General features: G+C 53.4%; 1 long non-coding RNA gene across 1 annotated transcript; it reads left to right on the top strand.

Moving 5' to 3' along the window:
* The first annotated feature begins 2,141 nt into the window (after positions 1–2,141).
* Positions 2,142–13,925, top strand: LOC141409961 (uncharacterized). The gene is made up of 3 exons (XR_012433098.1): positions 2,142–2,522; positions 3,538–7,644; positions 10,446–13,925. It is a non-coding gene; the product is annotated as an uncharacterized lncRNA (long non-coding RNA).
* Positions 13,926–15,063: the final 1,138 nt, after the last annotated feature.

Raw genomic sequence — 15,063 nt, 5'->3', positions numbered from 1 at the left:
GCTTGGCTGTCTGTTTCCCTGTTTTCTTTCTTTTTTTTTTTTTTTTGAGGAGTCTTGCCCTGTTGCCCAGGCTGGAGTGCAGTGGTGTGATCTTGGCTCACTGCAATCTCCGTCTCCTGGGTTCAAACGATTCTCCTGCCTCCGCCTCTTGAGTAGCTGGGATTACAGGCATGCACCACCACACCCAGATAATTTTGGTATTTTTAATAGAGATGGGGTTTCACCATGTTGGCCAGGCTGGTCTCAAACTGCTGACCTCAGGTGATCCACCCGCCTTGGCCTCCTAGACTGCTGGGATTAGAGGCATGAGCTACTGCGTCCAGCCCTCTCTTTCCCTATTCTAAGGTGAGATTGGTCCTGAGGGCAGCCCTGTGCTGGGTCTGGGATGGGATTTTGCCTGTTTTACAGACCTGCGACTGCCGCATGGATGCTGGCAGAAGACATGAGATCCCTGGTCAGAGACTGGGCACCTTGTTACTCCCCACACAGCAGGCAGCACGACCATTGCATATTTGAGTCACTTTCCCCGGCCCCCAGGTCCCCGGGGTGGTGCAAGCTGCCCGGGTGGATGCTGCTCATTTGATAGGTCGCATCACAGGACGGGGATAGCTGAGGGTAAGTCATGTTCTAGCAAGCAGAATCGGGTGGCCTTCTGGCCCAAAGAAAGGCATGATCCCATTATTCAAGGTGACTCGCTGCAAGCCGAATCGTGAGAAGTGGCCAGAGCGAGGAGTGGCCAGGGCCCCGCATTTGTGGCTCGCCCAGCCGGCTGCGTAGGCGTGTGCAGACCCATGTTGGAGGCAGTCTTCCTACACACCCCAGACCGTGATTACTCCCAGTCTGCCTGCAACTTCCCTTGAATCTCTCGGGCCTGTCTGGTTTATTACTCCAATTTTCTTTTTAGCCTTTAGGTCACAAAGTTCATAGTTGGACAAAATCATATTTATCACAATCTGATACTGATGATGGGATACATCATCACAGGATGATGGTTTCAGCCTGATTCCCGTAGCAAAACGGACTCTTAGGTTCCTCACATGCTGGCAAGGGGACGGGACGCTCAGAAGAGCCTGGAATTGGGGTGCAGCTGGGCCTCACAGGACCTGGAATGGAATTTGAGACATGCTCTGCCACCTGCTGTGTGCTGGGTGGGACCCTCCCGTGGGACCACCCTCACCCCATCGCACCCCACCCCACCCAGCCACCGCCCATCACCGGAGCAGCTTGTCCGGGGTCTGTTCAGCACCTATGAGATGGCCTGACTTGAAGATATTGCTCAGGTAAGGACAGGGGCATTGCTCCCAGGAAGGCGTCACAGGGAACTCGGTGCTCCCAGGAAGGCGTCACAGGGAACTCGGTGCTCCCAGGAAGGCGTCACAGGGAACTCAGACAGTAGACTGAGGAGGGGGCAGCCCACAAGGAGAAACTGAGTCTGGGGTGGCTGGGGCCATCGGAGATGAGCACCCGAGTGAAAACACCGGCCCAGGGAGACAGACTACCTGACTCTTGGAGGTCCCAGAGTTCCCAGGCACCTGAGGAGCTGGAGGCAGTGATGGCACAGGGCCAGCGAGGTGGTGGCAGGAATGGGGAGCATGAAGGACCTCAGGGGACCAGGGCTGTGCTGTTTCCTGTCTGGTGTGGGGTACCCCAGTGTCCAGGGGCGGAGATGGGAAATAAAGCTAAATGCAGTGGCTCCCTTGGGTCTGTGCGAGGAATTGACAAGGCAGTGACCCCACAACGCTGCAAACTAAGGAGGGCTCCCAGCCAGGGATTCCCGGCTTTCCTGGGTTAGAAAGTGGAGACACGAATGTCCCCTGGGCAGTGCTCCGTGTCCTGTCCCAGTGTTGGCCCCTCGGTGCTGAGGCCATGGGGCAGTCCCTGGCAGGGACAAGCACCTGCGGCAGAGGGCAGGGCCTGGCAGGGTGGGGACAGGGCGAGGATGGGGCGGGGCGGGGCAGGGCTTCACTCCCAGAGTCAGGCTTTAGGGCACAACCCAGAAGAAGTGTAGGTGCCAGAGAGAGGAGGGGCAGAGGAGGTGCAGGTGGGCCAGGGCTGCCTGCTGAGGGACTCCAGGGTCTGTATATTCAGAGGTGGGGGGTGGGCTAGCTTAGAAAGTCTGGGAAGGGGTGAGGGACAGAGAGAGAAGAGAGAGGGAGGGAAGGAAGCAGGCAGGGGAGACGGGGAAAAAGGAAGGAAGGGAGGAGGGAGAGACAGAGAGGGAGCTGGGGTGCAAGCGCCCCCGGTTAGAGCCTTCAGAGCAGCGGCAGACTGTGCGCCCAGTCCTGCAGGGGCACGGGCACTCTCGTTTCAGAGGCTGTGACTGGTTGGAAAGGCTGGGGTAGGGTGCGGCAGAGACAGGTGGGTCAGACCAGGCAGGAGAGAGCTCAAGGGAGGAGCTGGACCAGCTGCAGCTTCTACAAACCACACCGGCTTCTCCGCACATGGCCCTAGTGCTTGTCCCTGCCCTTTGAGTCAACAGCAGGCCTGGGGTGGTCCCCAGCACCTCCAGGATTCCTACCAAGGTGGGTGTCAGAGACCCCTGAGGAAGAGAAAGACAGAGTCGCAGAATCCGTGAGCTGAGGATGGGGCAGCCGTGGGGCATACACCCCAGGTAGAAGCCTGGAGCCCGCAGTGACCACACAGGGAGCCGGAAGGGGGCCCAGGAAGAGGGAATGGAGATGGGTGGGTGTGGGCGTGGGGAGGCCCCAGGAATGGAGCCGGAGGGTCTGGAAGCCGAGGTTGGCATGGCCCCAGGGTGGGGAAGCCAGGGGTGTAGGATCTCCACTACCACTGGATTCCCACCTTTCTGAGCCATGTGCCTTCAGTGATGGATCCTGATCTGGGAGTGGTGTCCAGAATGGAGCATTCACTGTTTCTGCTCTTTCCTTCTGCCTTGTATTCCCCCAGACTGTCAGGGAGCTGAAGATCTCACAGTGATCACTTAGGTGCACCAGGAAGGTTGTTAACAAGTTCTTCCAAACCTCTGTGTGAGTCCTTTTGACTCAAGTGTGTTCCTGGTCTCTCTTCAGCCCCTCAGTCTTCAAAACAGGGAAGGCGAAAGGGCAGACTGTCCTTCTGCCTCTGCAGCCATCATGCTGCTCAGGAGAATAGCACCCGTTCCCTGGTGGCCTGCATCGACTCCTCCTTCATCCCTGACATCACGTCACTGTGATTCCTGCAATGGCAAAGGGACCCCAGATGCAGGGCTGCCCCTTGCTCCGCGTGGGGTGTGAGCTGCATGAGGACGTCTGGCATGTCCTAGAGTTTCAGGGGCGTCCCAGTCCCATCCTAGCTTTGCTGAACTTTGATCCTTGCCCAGAAAATGATAATAAAATTTAAATCTACCCCCAAGGCTGTTGTGAGGATTTAGAGCTAATGCATATAAAGAGTAAGGTGCATGTCTCACCACCCTGTGAATGCTCCAGAATGTTCTAGAATGTTCTTGAATGTTCTTACCATCACTCCTTGTCATCTGGGGCGTGTGTGGGCTAATCAGCTGTGATGGCCCATGCCTGGGGCTCTGTGCTCTTTTTCCAGGAAGAGAAACTGCAGCTGAGCAGGGCCACCGTGAATGAGGAAACCCTGTCCATCCACCCAGGGTCGACATGCCGTGAGTGATTCCTGCATGCTGGAGAAACCAACGCACGCTCTCTCGCCTCTGGGGGTGTGCTGAAAGGCAGGTGACAGTGACGTTATAAAATTGGAGGGGTGCCCTGTCACCTCCAGACAACATACAACTCACTTGCACGTTAAGCCCAACTGGCCACAGGTCACCTGAGCCCCACCTGAGGAGGGGTCACTGGTGGGTCAAGATACTGGGTTTGAAATCACTTTTCCAGTCAAATTCTCTCTCTTGCTCCACAGAGGACTTGGAGGTTTGATGCCTGAGAATGGGCAGCATCTTTCTCACGGGAGTGAAAGAACCAGCGAGGCAGCTCCAGTAGAGCCATAGGCAGGCCCCCCCAGGCATGGGTGGGGCAGGACAGGAGGGAGGAGGGGCAGCCAAGGACCTGGGAACACAGGCCCCACGGCAGCTGCAGTGGCCCCAGGAGGGCTGGCAGGGCCACTTCCTGCAGGGTGGGTGTGAAGAGGAGAGTTTGCCAACCAGGAATGAGACCTTCCCCAGCTTCCAGGGTGTGCCCCTCCCTCTCTCCTCCATCCTCCCCGCTGTGGAAGGATGTCTGGGAGGGCAGGTGACCCTGTCGCCTGTTTGCTTCACATGCGTTCCCCTTCGTGTGGCAGATCTCCCTGCAGGAGTGGAAAGGGTGGCAGTGCTGCCTTTCAGGGCCAGGGAAAAGCGTAGGAACCCAAACAGGTAGAGTGGGAAATGGCGTTTGCCACTGTCTGCCCCCAGCCTTCGTGTTGCCAAGAAGAAGAACAGGGTGGGAGGCCGAGGTGGTTGCTCAAGGTCACAAAGAGGGTGAGTGGGGGAAGGCGGACCCCCAACCCTGGCAGAGATCAGGGGTGTGAAGAGGGTCCAGATGGGGAAGGGGTGTGGAAGAGTAGGATCAAGTGTTCCTTGTGCACACTGTCGGTGGGAATGTGGACCAGGGCAGCCACCATAGGGAATGCTGTAGAGGTTCCTCAAACATTTAAAAATAGAACTACCTACCACCCAGCCATCCCAATTCTGGGTATTGACCCAAAATAATTGCAGTCAGTATTTTGAAGAGGTGTCTGCACCCCAAGTTCATTGCAGCACTATTCACAATAGCCGAGTAGTGCAAGCAACCTCCATGTCCATCAACAAATGAATGAATAAAGAGTCCAGGCCATCACCACACCACGGAGTACTACTCAGCCATGAAAAAGAGGAAACCCTGTCATTAGTGACAGCATGGATGAACCCAGAGGACATTATGTTCCATGAGGTAAGCAGAAAGGCAGACACTGCATGGTCTCCCGTCTACAAGGAATCTGAAACAGTCAAGCTCATAGAAGCAGCGAGGAGGGTGGGGGTCTCCAGGGCTGGAGGAGGGGAAGCAGGGGTAGAATACAGTTTCCATGATGCACGACGAGTAGGTTCCAGAGATCTGCTGTTCAACACAGTGCGTCTACTTAACACTAATCATGAGAGAAGATCGGCTGCACTCAGCAGCACCTGCTTCCGGGTCTGATGGGCAGTCGTGAGGCTGGTTCCCGGAATCGGACCTGAGCTGTATGGGAGGCGCTGGTGCAGTTCGGCCCCAGCTGTTGTGTCTGAAGTGGGTCCCCAGGAGGCTCAGAGCGGGAAGAGGTGGAGGGCAGGGCTGGCTCGTCCTGAGCCCAGGAGGCTCAGTATCCAGGCCCCCCCCCGCCCATAATCACTGTAAGGGGCTGGGAGCATCATTTAATTTCCATTAAAATCTAAAGAAAAAAAATTAATGTTTACATTGAAGAAGCTTTTAACATATAATATTAATAACCATAATTACTAACATAACAGTAATAATATCTTTATATCACTGCAGTCATAAAATACAATTTTAAACCATTTTTATGGAGGAAGAAATCCAAGAAAGTGACCGGCACCCCGACCCAGGTCCAGCCTTGGATCCACTCCCGTGGTCCGTCTGGCCTGGAGCTGGCCCTTTAATCTCTCTGCCTCCTTTGCATCTTGTAGAATGAGGAGGATGACTTTGCCCTGACCTTCTTCCTTTGCTCCGGTGTGCGTGCCGCGGGTGACATTGCAGCCGGGCGATGGGGCAGGGCTGCTTTGTGTCTACACGTGACTCTCAAGTCTCCCTAAGCTGCTTTCTTTCTCTCGCAGGCCCAGGACAGGGGTTCTCACCCCACAGGTAGAGGCGTTGTGGGATACAATACAGGGTGACCTGTTATATTTGAATTTCCGATGAACACAAATAACTTTTTAGGATACATGTGTCCCCACATGACAGGAGACGGACTAAAAGATTATTTGTAATATATGCGAAATTCACACTTAACTGGGTGTCTTGTGTTTTCATTTGTTGCCTTTGGCAACCATACATTTGGAGACATTTTTGATTGTCATGACTTCGGGGTGGGGGTGCCCCTGGCACTTAGTGGGTGGAGGTCAGGGACGCTGCCACACATCCCACAGTGCCCAGGACAGAAACGTCTGCCGAGCCCGAAAACTGCTGCCTACAAGTAGAGGTGACAGGCGAATGCACCATCTGTCCTTACTTGAGTTCTTTCCTTCGCAGGCAGGGGATGAGACCGTGTGATGCTCACGGCCCCGCCAATCTCCATGAGGCCACGACGGAAGCTGGAAAGGCCTGGCGTGGAAAATGCCTCACCCTGCTCCTGTCTGAGGGTTCAGCTCTGCCTGTGCAGGCCCCAGTCAAGACGTGGGGTGTTCCTGGGTTCCCGCAGGTGCCATAGGGCCTGAGCTGCCACCCGACCTTGCCCTGCCAGCACCCACAGACGTGACGGGCTTGTTCTTGAACACCAGGGCCACAGTGTGTCCTTCATTCCCTCGCAGGGGCTGGTTCCACGCTCACCCCTTCTGGCCCACAGCGCCCCCTGCTGGTCATTTGATCAAAGCCGCTCTCGTTGACTTGCTCCTACATGCAAATCACCACCAAAACTCCCTTTGGCCCTTGTGGTTTAATACATCTGGTTACTTTATTCAGTGTAGCCACATGAGCGTGCATGTCCTGATCTTAAATAAAACTATCCAAGTGGCAGCTCATTAATCCAAGAGTACCTGTTTTAGTCAGGTTCTCCGGGAAACAGAACCGTTAGGGTGGTTCTCTCACATATATGAGAGAGGGATTAATGTTAAAAAATTGGTTTTCATGCCTGTAATCCCAGCACTTTGGGAGGCTGAGGCAGGTGGATCACCTGAGGTCAGGAGTTTGAGACCAGCCTGACCAACATGGTGAAACCCCATCTCGACTAAAAATACAAAAATTAGCCGGGTGTGGTGGTGCGTGCCTGTAATCCCAGCTACTCAGGAGGCTGAGGCAGGAGAATTGCTTGAACCCTGGAGGCAGAGATTGCAGTGAGCCAAGGTTGCATCACTGCACTCCAGCCTGGGCGACAGGGAGAGACGCCGTCTCAAAAAAAAAAAAAGAAAAGAAAAGAAAAAGAAAAAAGAATTTGGTTTATGTGGTTGTGGAGGCTGGTAAAAATCTGCAAGGTAGACCAGCAGGCTGGGGACCCAAGGAAGGGCTGGTGCTGTAGCTCGGGTCCAAAGGCTGTGGACTGGCAGGACTCCCTCTTCTTTGGGGAGGTCAGTCTTTCTCTGGAGGCTCAGCTGATTGGATGAGCTCCTCATACACTATGGAGGGTGATCTGCTTGATGCAACATCTACTGATTTCAATGTCAACCTCATCTAGAAAATATTTTCACAGTAACATCTAGAGTGATGTGTAACCAAATATCCGGGCACTGTGGCCTAGCCAAATTGTCATGTACAATTAGCCATCACGATGCCTGTTTGTTATTCTACACTGTGCTTCTGTCCACAGCAGCAGGGCCGTGTGCAAGGTGCCCACTAGCTGACTGCCATCCCTGGAGCACGCCCTCACGGATGAGAGTAGCCAGTGGTCACTTTGGAGAGCAGTGGTCCTGCCAGAGAGAACAGGACCACAGGCAGGACGTTTCACCGAGGACAGAGCCGGGCAGTGTCTGGAGCCTGAGGGGCGTGGTGGCCGGGCGTCAGTGAGTTCTGGAAACAGGTATTCCATGAGGTGGGAGCACCCAGAGGGAGCAGCGGGGCTGCGGTGTGGAGCCTGCAGTGGCTGGAGCTCCTGTGCTGCAGAGTCAGGGATGAGGTGTCTTCCCCTCCTTCCTGGCCTCAAGCCCATCGGTGTCTCTCCAGTCCCACCACCGTCCTGGCTCCAGGTCTCGCCAACTCCTCCCCAGCAGCCTCAACGGGCTGCTTCCGATGTCAGGGCTTTTCCAGGGCGTCGCATCACCCCCAGCTCCTGCTGAGCCCTCCCTGCTCCCACTTCCTGAGCTGTACTCCTCAGCCTGCTGTCTTAGGCCTCCAGGACCTGGGAAAGACATCCACAGTTTACAGGGCATCTCCTGAGAAACCTAATTCACAGTCTCAGATGGGGGCTTTATTTTTGTTTTCTCCAGATTGCTCATTTGGGGTGTAAACAACAAGCTGGGCGCGGTGGCTCACGCCTGTAACCCCAGCACTTTGGGAGACCGAGGCGGGCGGGTTGCCTGAGGTCAGGAGTTTGAGACCAGTCTGGCCAACATGGTGAAACCCCATCTCTAGTACAAAATACAAAAATATTAGCCGGGCTTGGTGGCATGTGCCTGGAATCCCAGCTACCCGGGAGGCTGAGGCAAGGGAATTGCTTGAACCAGGGAGGTGGAAGTTGCAGTGAGCCGAGATCGCGCCACTGCACTCCAGCCTGGGTGACAGAATGAGACTCCGTCTCAAAAAAAAAAAAAACAAGTCCAAGTATGGCGGGCATGAGTGACTGACCCTGCAGACCAGGCCGCAGCATGGCTGACACCATCGGGAAGGACAGAGCCCTGGAGAGTCCAGGAGGCCCTTCCTGGGAGGACCAGGGACACAGTAAGGCCCTATCCCAAATTCACCCACGGGGCCACCTACTCCATAGCCGCAAGCTGCCTCAGAGACACAGGCCCTCCCGCCCCAGCCGTTCCTTCCTTCTCCCACCCAGGAGGCCCTGCTGTTGTGCTGGAATGGTGCTCCTCAAAACATCTGCTGAGCCCTAACCCATGGCACCTCCAAATGGGACCTTCCTTGAAGACAGGATCTGACCAGGGGTGATCAAGTTGAAATGCGGTCAGCAGGGTGGGCGCTAACTCCCTATGACTGCTGTCCTTATGAAAAGGGGGAATTAGGACAGAGACAGACCCGCACAGAGGGAGAGTGCCATGGAGATATGACTGCTGTCCTTATGAAAAGGAGGAATTAGGACACAGAGGCAGACCTGCACAGAGCGAGAGTGCCATGGAGAGTGTGGAGAGACCCAGCCACTATCCAGGGAGCGCCCCCCACCATCCCTGGGGGGAGAGTGCAGGGTGGGGGGACAGGCCCTTCCCTAGTGCTCTCAGAGGGAGCCTGGCCCTGCCCACACCTTGATCTCCGACCTCAGTCTCCAGAAGCATAGGATGATAAAACTCTGTCGTTGAAGTCTCAGGTTTGGGGTGCTTTGTTATGGCAGGGGCACCCCTGCACTCTCCCTCCTGATCCCTGCTCCCATCTCCTTCTCCAAGTCTGTCTGGTCTGCTCAGCGCTAGGAGCTCCACCAGGCTTCCCCTCCTCTCTGGATGACCCAGCCTTAACCAAGGCCTGACCACCCACCTGGATGGGGAGGGGAGGGCACGGGCAGAGACAAGGAGGGAGAGAAGGCAGGAGCGAGGGAGAGCTGGGGAAAAGACAAAAGAAGAGAGAGAAGGAGAGGGAGAAGGGGAGAAGAGAGATGGGGACAGAGATAGAGTGGACAGAGAGAGAGAGAGAGAAGAGAAAGAAAGAGAGACGACTGGAAAGAGAGAGAGAAAGACTGGGGTGGTCAGGGTTGGGGGATAGAGTGTCCGGGCCTGGCAGCTCAGCCCTAAACCTTGCCGTAATTGATGCTTTGTAACAATGTAACTTTGAAGTAGTGGACTAGCTGGGTGTGCCTGGTGACTGAATAATTGAAGAAATGTTTGCAGGGCTGGTGTAGAGGGCTAGCAGCTGAGGCCTGCTCTGACATGTATGAAGACTGATAATGTATGCCTGAGCCGGCAGCGTGGCAGTGTGAGACTCCTGACCCCAGAGTCTGGGGGCCCAGGATGCTCTCTTCATGGCGTTTAACTTCCACCGTGCTCCCCAGGCAGCTTTTGCCGGTTGCTGAACTCAGTAGAATTCCTTGAGGCTGCAGTCTCTGAAAGTGCTCTAGGAGTGGGGGCGTGGAGCTCAGCTTCAGGGTGGGATTCCAGGAGCATGGAAACATGGGGTGGTCCCATCCAACGTGGAGCTAGGACCCCCACATCCTCTTGCAATTCATTCTGTCCGCGTCCCTCCAGTTGCTCAGAACTTCGTGTGAACCAGGCGCTGTGGATGGGGGAAGAAGGGGTGAGGTACAGGGGAAATACACCGTGTCCCTGACCCCAGGACCTTGTCATTTGGGTGGGAAAAAGTCAGTTTCCACTTGTAGAAGGGCCTGCTCGATGCCACAGAAGAAACCGTGTCTGGGATGGAGGGTGTGCATTTGTCAACTCCTTGGGTGGCATTCTCTGGCCATCCTAGAACCCCTGCCCCATGGACTAATAACCGGTGTTAGCCGGAGATAACCGGTGTCAGCCCGTGCCTGATGGAGAATGTCACACCTACTCACTGGAAATGGGCGGGAAGGGGTTTGGCTCTTCACTTCCCAACTCCATTTTCAGTGACGGCAGCTCGGGTGTTTGATGTTGGCCGTGGTGGAAACACTTACACCACAGAGATCGACAGATTCTATGGTCGGGATTTTCTTTTCTTTTGTTTTTCTCTCCTTTTGTTTTCTATTAGGAAGGCCGATGCCAGCGTGCCACTGAGAAGGTCATCTAAGTCCAGCTCAAGGTCATCAAAACCCACGGTTGCTGCAGTCATAGAAGAGGACCCCAAGCAGTGGATTAGTTCTGCCTTCTTCCGCCAAGCGAGTAAACATCTCATTCACAGAACAATTGACTTTCAGACAATATTAAGATTTCCATAAAAATGGCTATTTGGAAAAACACACATGTGGTCTGAAACATAAAACTCCAGCAGTCTTGGTGCAGTTAAAAACAGAATTTGGAGACATTTGTGGGGCCTGTTTCTCTATTAGTCAATGAATTCATCATATTTATATATTTATGAGCTGGGCTTGGGGGCTCACACCTGTAATCCCAGCACTTTGGGAGGCCGAGGTGGGAGGATCACTTGAGGTCAGGAGTTCGAGACCAGCCTGGCCAACATGGTGAAACCCCATCTCTGTTAAAAATACAAAAATTAGCCAGGTGTGGTGGTGCACACCTGTAGTCCCAGCTACTCGGGAGGCTGAGGCAGGAGAATCGCTTGAACCCGGGAGGTGGAGGTCGCAGTGAGCCAAGATCACACCACTGCATTCTAGCCTGGGTGACAGAGTGAGACTCCGTCTAAAAAAAAAAATGTTGAAAATACCACTCTTACCCACAGGGAATACTGGCAGTGAAATCCAGTTGAACCAGCTACAGTGGAGAGTCTTGCTTGCTGACCTTACTGGCCTCTGGGTGAGGGTGGGACTCACCACCACGGACGACCTACATTTCACCAACTTTGCCCCCTGCCATCTCAGGCTAGGACACTGGCCTCTGAGGGCTCCTTGCCAAGTGTGCTTGGACTCAGGGACTCCCACACAGCGGGAAATTGGCTCCTTTGTGTGACTGGCTCAGGACAGACGGCTGCTTCCATGGTATCCGCCAGACATATGGGACCATCCTCCACCTCGGAGCCCTCCACAGCCCCCAGGTTCCAGCTGTGGTGACTGGCAGGAGGCTGCTGCAGACCCTGGGCTGCCCAGGTGGCCCCAGATCTCAAAGCTTCTCTGGACGGACTGCATGGCGCTCCCTCTGGGCCACAGAGCGTGCCCCCTGCCTCCCAGGCCAAGCCAACGCTCCCTTTGTCTGCCAGGAAGCGAGTTCTTCAGCTCTTGCCAGAGAGCGTCTGGCAGACCAGAGACCCCCGCTCACCTCTCCAGGCACCTGGGCAGAAAGCCCTTCTTTGTTCTCTTTCAGCCTAAACAAATCAACCTGCCGAGGCCAAGCCCATATGACTCAAACACATGGAGGTCGCACAGTTCATCCGCTGTGCCCAAATGTGGGTAGACTCGGGTTTGGGACCTGCTAAGAGCCTCCCTTTGGAGAGGTAGCTGGTGGTGTCAGGACTCCCTCCCGAGCACTGACTGGCTTTGTTATCTGGGGCCAGTGACGGCGTCTCTCTGTTCCTTTTGTTTCCTGTCCACCAGACGTAAATAATGGCAACCCAACCTCATAGGGTAGTTGTAGACTGAAATGTGTTAATTGTGCAAAGATTAAATGTGTTTGTCCATGCAGAATGCTAGCACAGTGCTTGATATAGAGCAGGCTTTTCACAAATGTTAATTATTATTATTAATGTGGCTATTGTGATCTTTGGAGTGAATGGACGCAGTCATCTGCCTTGTGTCCAATGCAAATGCTTAGTTGTCCTGAATAACTGCCAACTACGCAGCATTTTGCGGTGAGAGGCTCTGGGCCCTCGGATCAAGCCGCTGGCCTGTGTAATTCAGCTCTCACAGTGCAGTGTGCTAGCTGGCATCAAATTTGACTGCAAAACACAGACAAGGCCAAGATAAAGAAGATAGAGAGTTCTAGTGCGGGACACCAGGGCTGGTATAGTGTGCCCACCTGCCAGGAGCCCAGGCGGCATCTGCTTGCTCTGTCACCCTTCACTCAGAGCTTCCACCTTGTAGACCAAGGCTCTGCTGGGCCTTCAGGATCACCAGAGGGAGGAGGGAGAAGATAAGACAAAGGATGCGTCCCTGCTGCCTTTTGAGGAAGTGTCTTGGCAGCTGCCATGTGGCATGTCACCATACATCTCAGTGGCCAGAAGTTAGGCTCAGCAAAGAGGCTGGAACAGTTTTTATTCTGGACGACCATAGGCCCAGTTAAAAATTGGGGGTTCCACTTCTAAGAAAGAGGGGCGGTAGTGCTAGGGTGGACTCTGGGTAGTGTCTGCAGGAATTTTTCTACCATCTCTCTTCCTGCCATTTGTGAACCCTTCCCGATGTAGCAGGGATTTGATGCTTGGGACTAGGAACCAGTGACCTACGTCAGATGGTTCAGAGTCTGTGCCCACTCTTGAGGGTCACGTATGCCCCAGCCTATCCCATATTTACAGAAAGGGGTGTCCTGCAGAGGCACTTATGTGGGTGCTGGCAGAGTTTTGGGGGGTGGATGTGATTTGTATTAGTTATCTAATGCTGTGTGACAAATCACTCCAACACTTACTGGCTTAAAACAACAACAATCATTTACGATCGCTCACAGTTACTTTGGATTTGGAATTTGAGAGTGCCTTGGCCAAGAATTCTGTCTGAGCGTCTCTCTTGAGGTTGCAATCAGATGTCAGCTGTGGCCATAGTCACGGGTGGGACTAACAGAGGATGGAGGATTTACTGACATGGTGGTTCCCCTACATGGCTGGCGAATTGCACTGGCTGCTGGTGGGAGGCCTCAGCTCTCTCAGCATGCACCTCTCCATGGAGCTGCTTCAACATCCTTGCAACATGGTGACCAATTTCCCACAGAAGGAGCCATCTGGCCAGGAGATGAAGACAGAAGCTGCAGTACCGTTAATGATCAAGCCTTGGGAGTAACACACTGTCACCTCTGCAGTATTCTGTTGTCACAGGGGTCAGGCCTGATTCCCTGTGGGAGTGGACTACACAACAACAGGAATACTAAAAAAGCAGATAGAGTTGGCCTCCTGTTGGTGGGTGGCTCGCAAAGTGCCTATTTAATCAGCTTACCGTGACTGGCTGTGGCTCCATTCATCCCTGTGGAAATTCAGACGAGCAGAAATTAACACTGTGAATCTTCACCAGTTGACTTTAGGTCTCCTGAAGGGTCTCTTGATCTACTGGGATAATTAATTTGGGAAATGGAAAATTTCCCCTTTTCCTTTCCAATGGAAAACGCTTTGGTTGAGAGGGTTTTAGAGCTGGTTCGAGGAAAAACTAGCTACATCCTCTGGGCAAATCATTTAAATTTTGTGCACCTTCTTTTTCTTATCAGTGAAACTGGAATAGTGATGTCCTTGCCTCATGTCCTTCCCAAGGATATTTTGAGACTCCAGTGGGAACAAAGGTGAAGATGCAGTGAACGCGTTCTCCTTGGGCTGAAGTTCATGGCTGCTACTCAGCTAAGTATGAAAGTCTTCTATGAAAGTCTCAAATTTGTTACTAGCCCTTTTCTAGAGAAAGAGAAATAAAACTCAGTGAGATTCTCACATTGTCTGGAGGTGCCTTGATGACTCTGCCAGGCCGGAAGCTGTCTCACAGAGTGAGATGTTTAAGGAAGTTTAGTCCATAAGACCCAAAGCCCTTTGGCACGAATGACTTGTGTTTCCAGGTGGCAATTGTTGGTGCCACCAGCATGGTATTAGATGTGTGTGGACACACAACTTTGGCATGCAATTTCAGGGACTCATAGACCCCCTGAAGCCCATCCATGAATTTTCCTAATGGTCGAAGCTTCAAATTAAAAACTCTTGCCTTGCAGGGTGGTGTGTGAGAGTTACTTAGGTCAACTGTAAGAAATTAGACCATGTGTAAAAGAAATCAGGCTACAGGCAGGCAAATAGTTTAATTAAAGTGGACATTCTGACACAGGCCTCCTGCGAGGCCTCAGCTGCCCTCTGGGAAGTTGCTTCTCATTCTAACTTTGTTAACCTCGACTTGTCCTGGAGTCAGACCTGCAGACCGGTCTCTCAAAAACAGCTTCCTGGGGACTCCAGGGCTGGGAGGACCTGTGATGAAGGCCAGCCTTCCTACAAGGGTACAGCCTCAGGATTGAGACCCATACATGTTCAAAAGACAAGTGCATGGCTCTGTTAACGCAAACTCATGTTCACTGCTAGAAAATTAATTCCTACAAGGGACTGATCTAGTTCTTTCTTAACCCCGACAGTAATGAAACTTAGAGTAATCATACTCCACACGTGTGCAGCACACAGGTTAACGAAGGACTTTGTCATACAACGTTTAATTCGTACAACACCCTAAAGAGGCAGGTAGTTGTTCCATTTTAAGGATGAGAAAGTTGGGGCTCAGAGAAATGAAATGACCTGCCCGATGTTACACAGCCGATAGGAGCGTGTGGTCCCAGACCTCACAACCACAAAGACGTTGCTGTTTCTGCCTCGTGCCACCATCTTCCTCACCAAGCGGGTCTTGTGAACCCTAGAACTGACTGTGCAGGCTGCTGAAGCTGCCAGCACATGTTCCCACCAGGCTGACACAAACCACGTTAGATGAAATGAATAACCAGGTCATGGGTGGGGCTGGCCTCTGTCTGGAGAGCCATTAGTTATGATAACCAAACTCAAAGCCAGAGAGCCCCAGACTCCTCCAACGCAGGAGCTTCCC

The sequence above is a fragment of the Macaca fascicularis genome, chromosome 3 (assembly GCF_037993035.2).
Source record: "Macaca fascicularis isolate 582-1 chromosome 3, T2T-MFA8v1.1".
NCBI classification, from domain to species: domain Eukaryota; kingdom Metazoa; phylum Chordata; class Mammalia; order Primates; family Cercopithecidae; genus Macaca; species Macaca fascicularis.
Note: the sequence above shows the minus strand (reverse complement) of the source record. Positions and strands in the feature narration are given on the sequence as shown.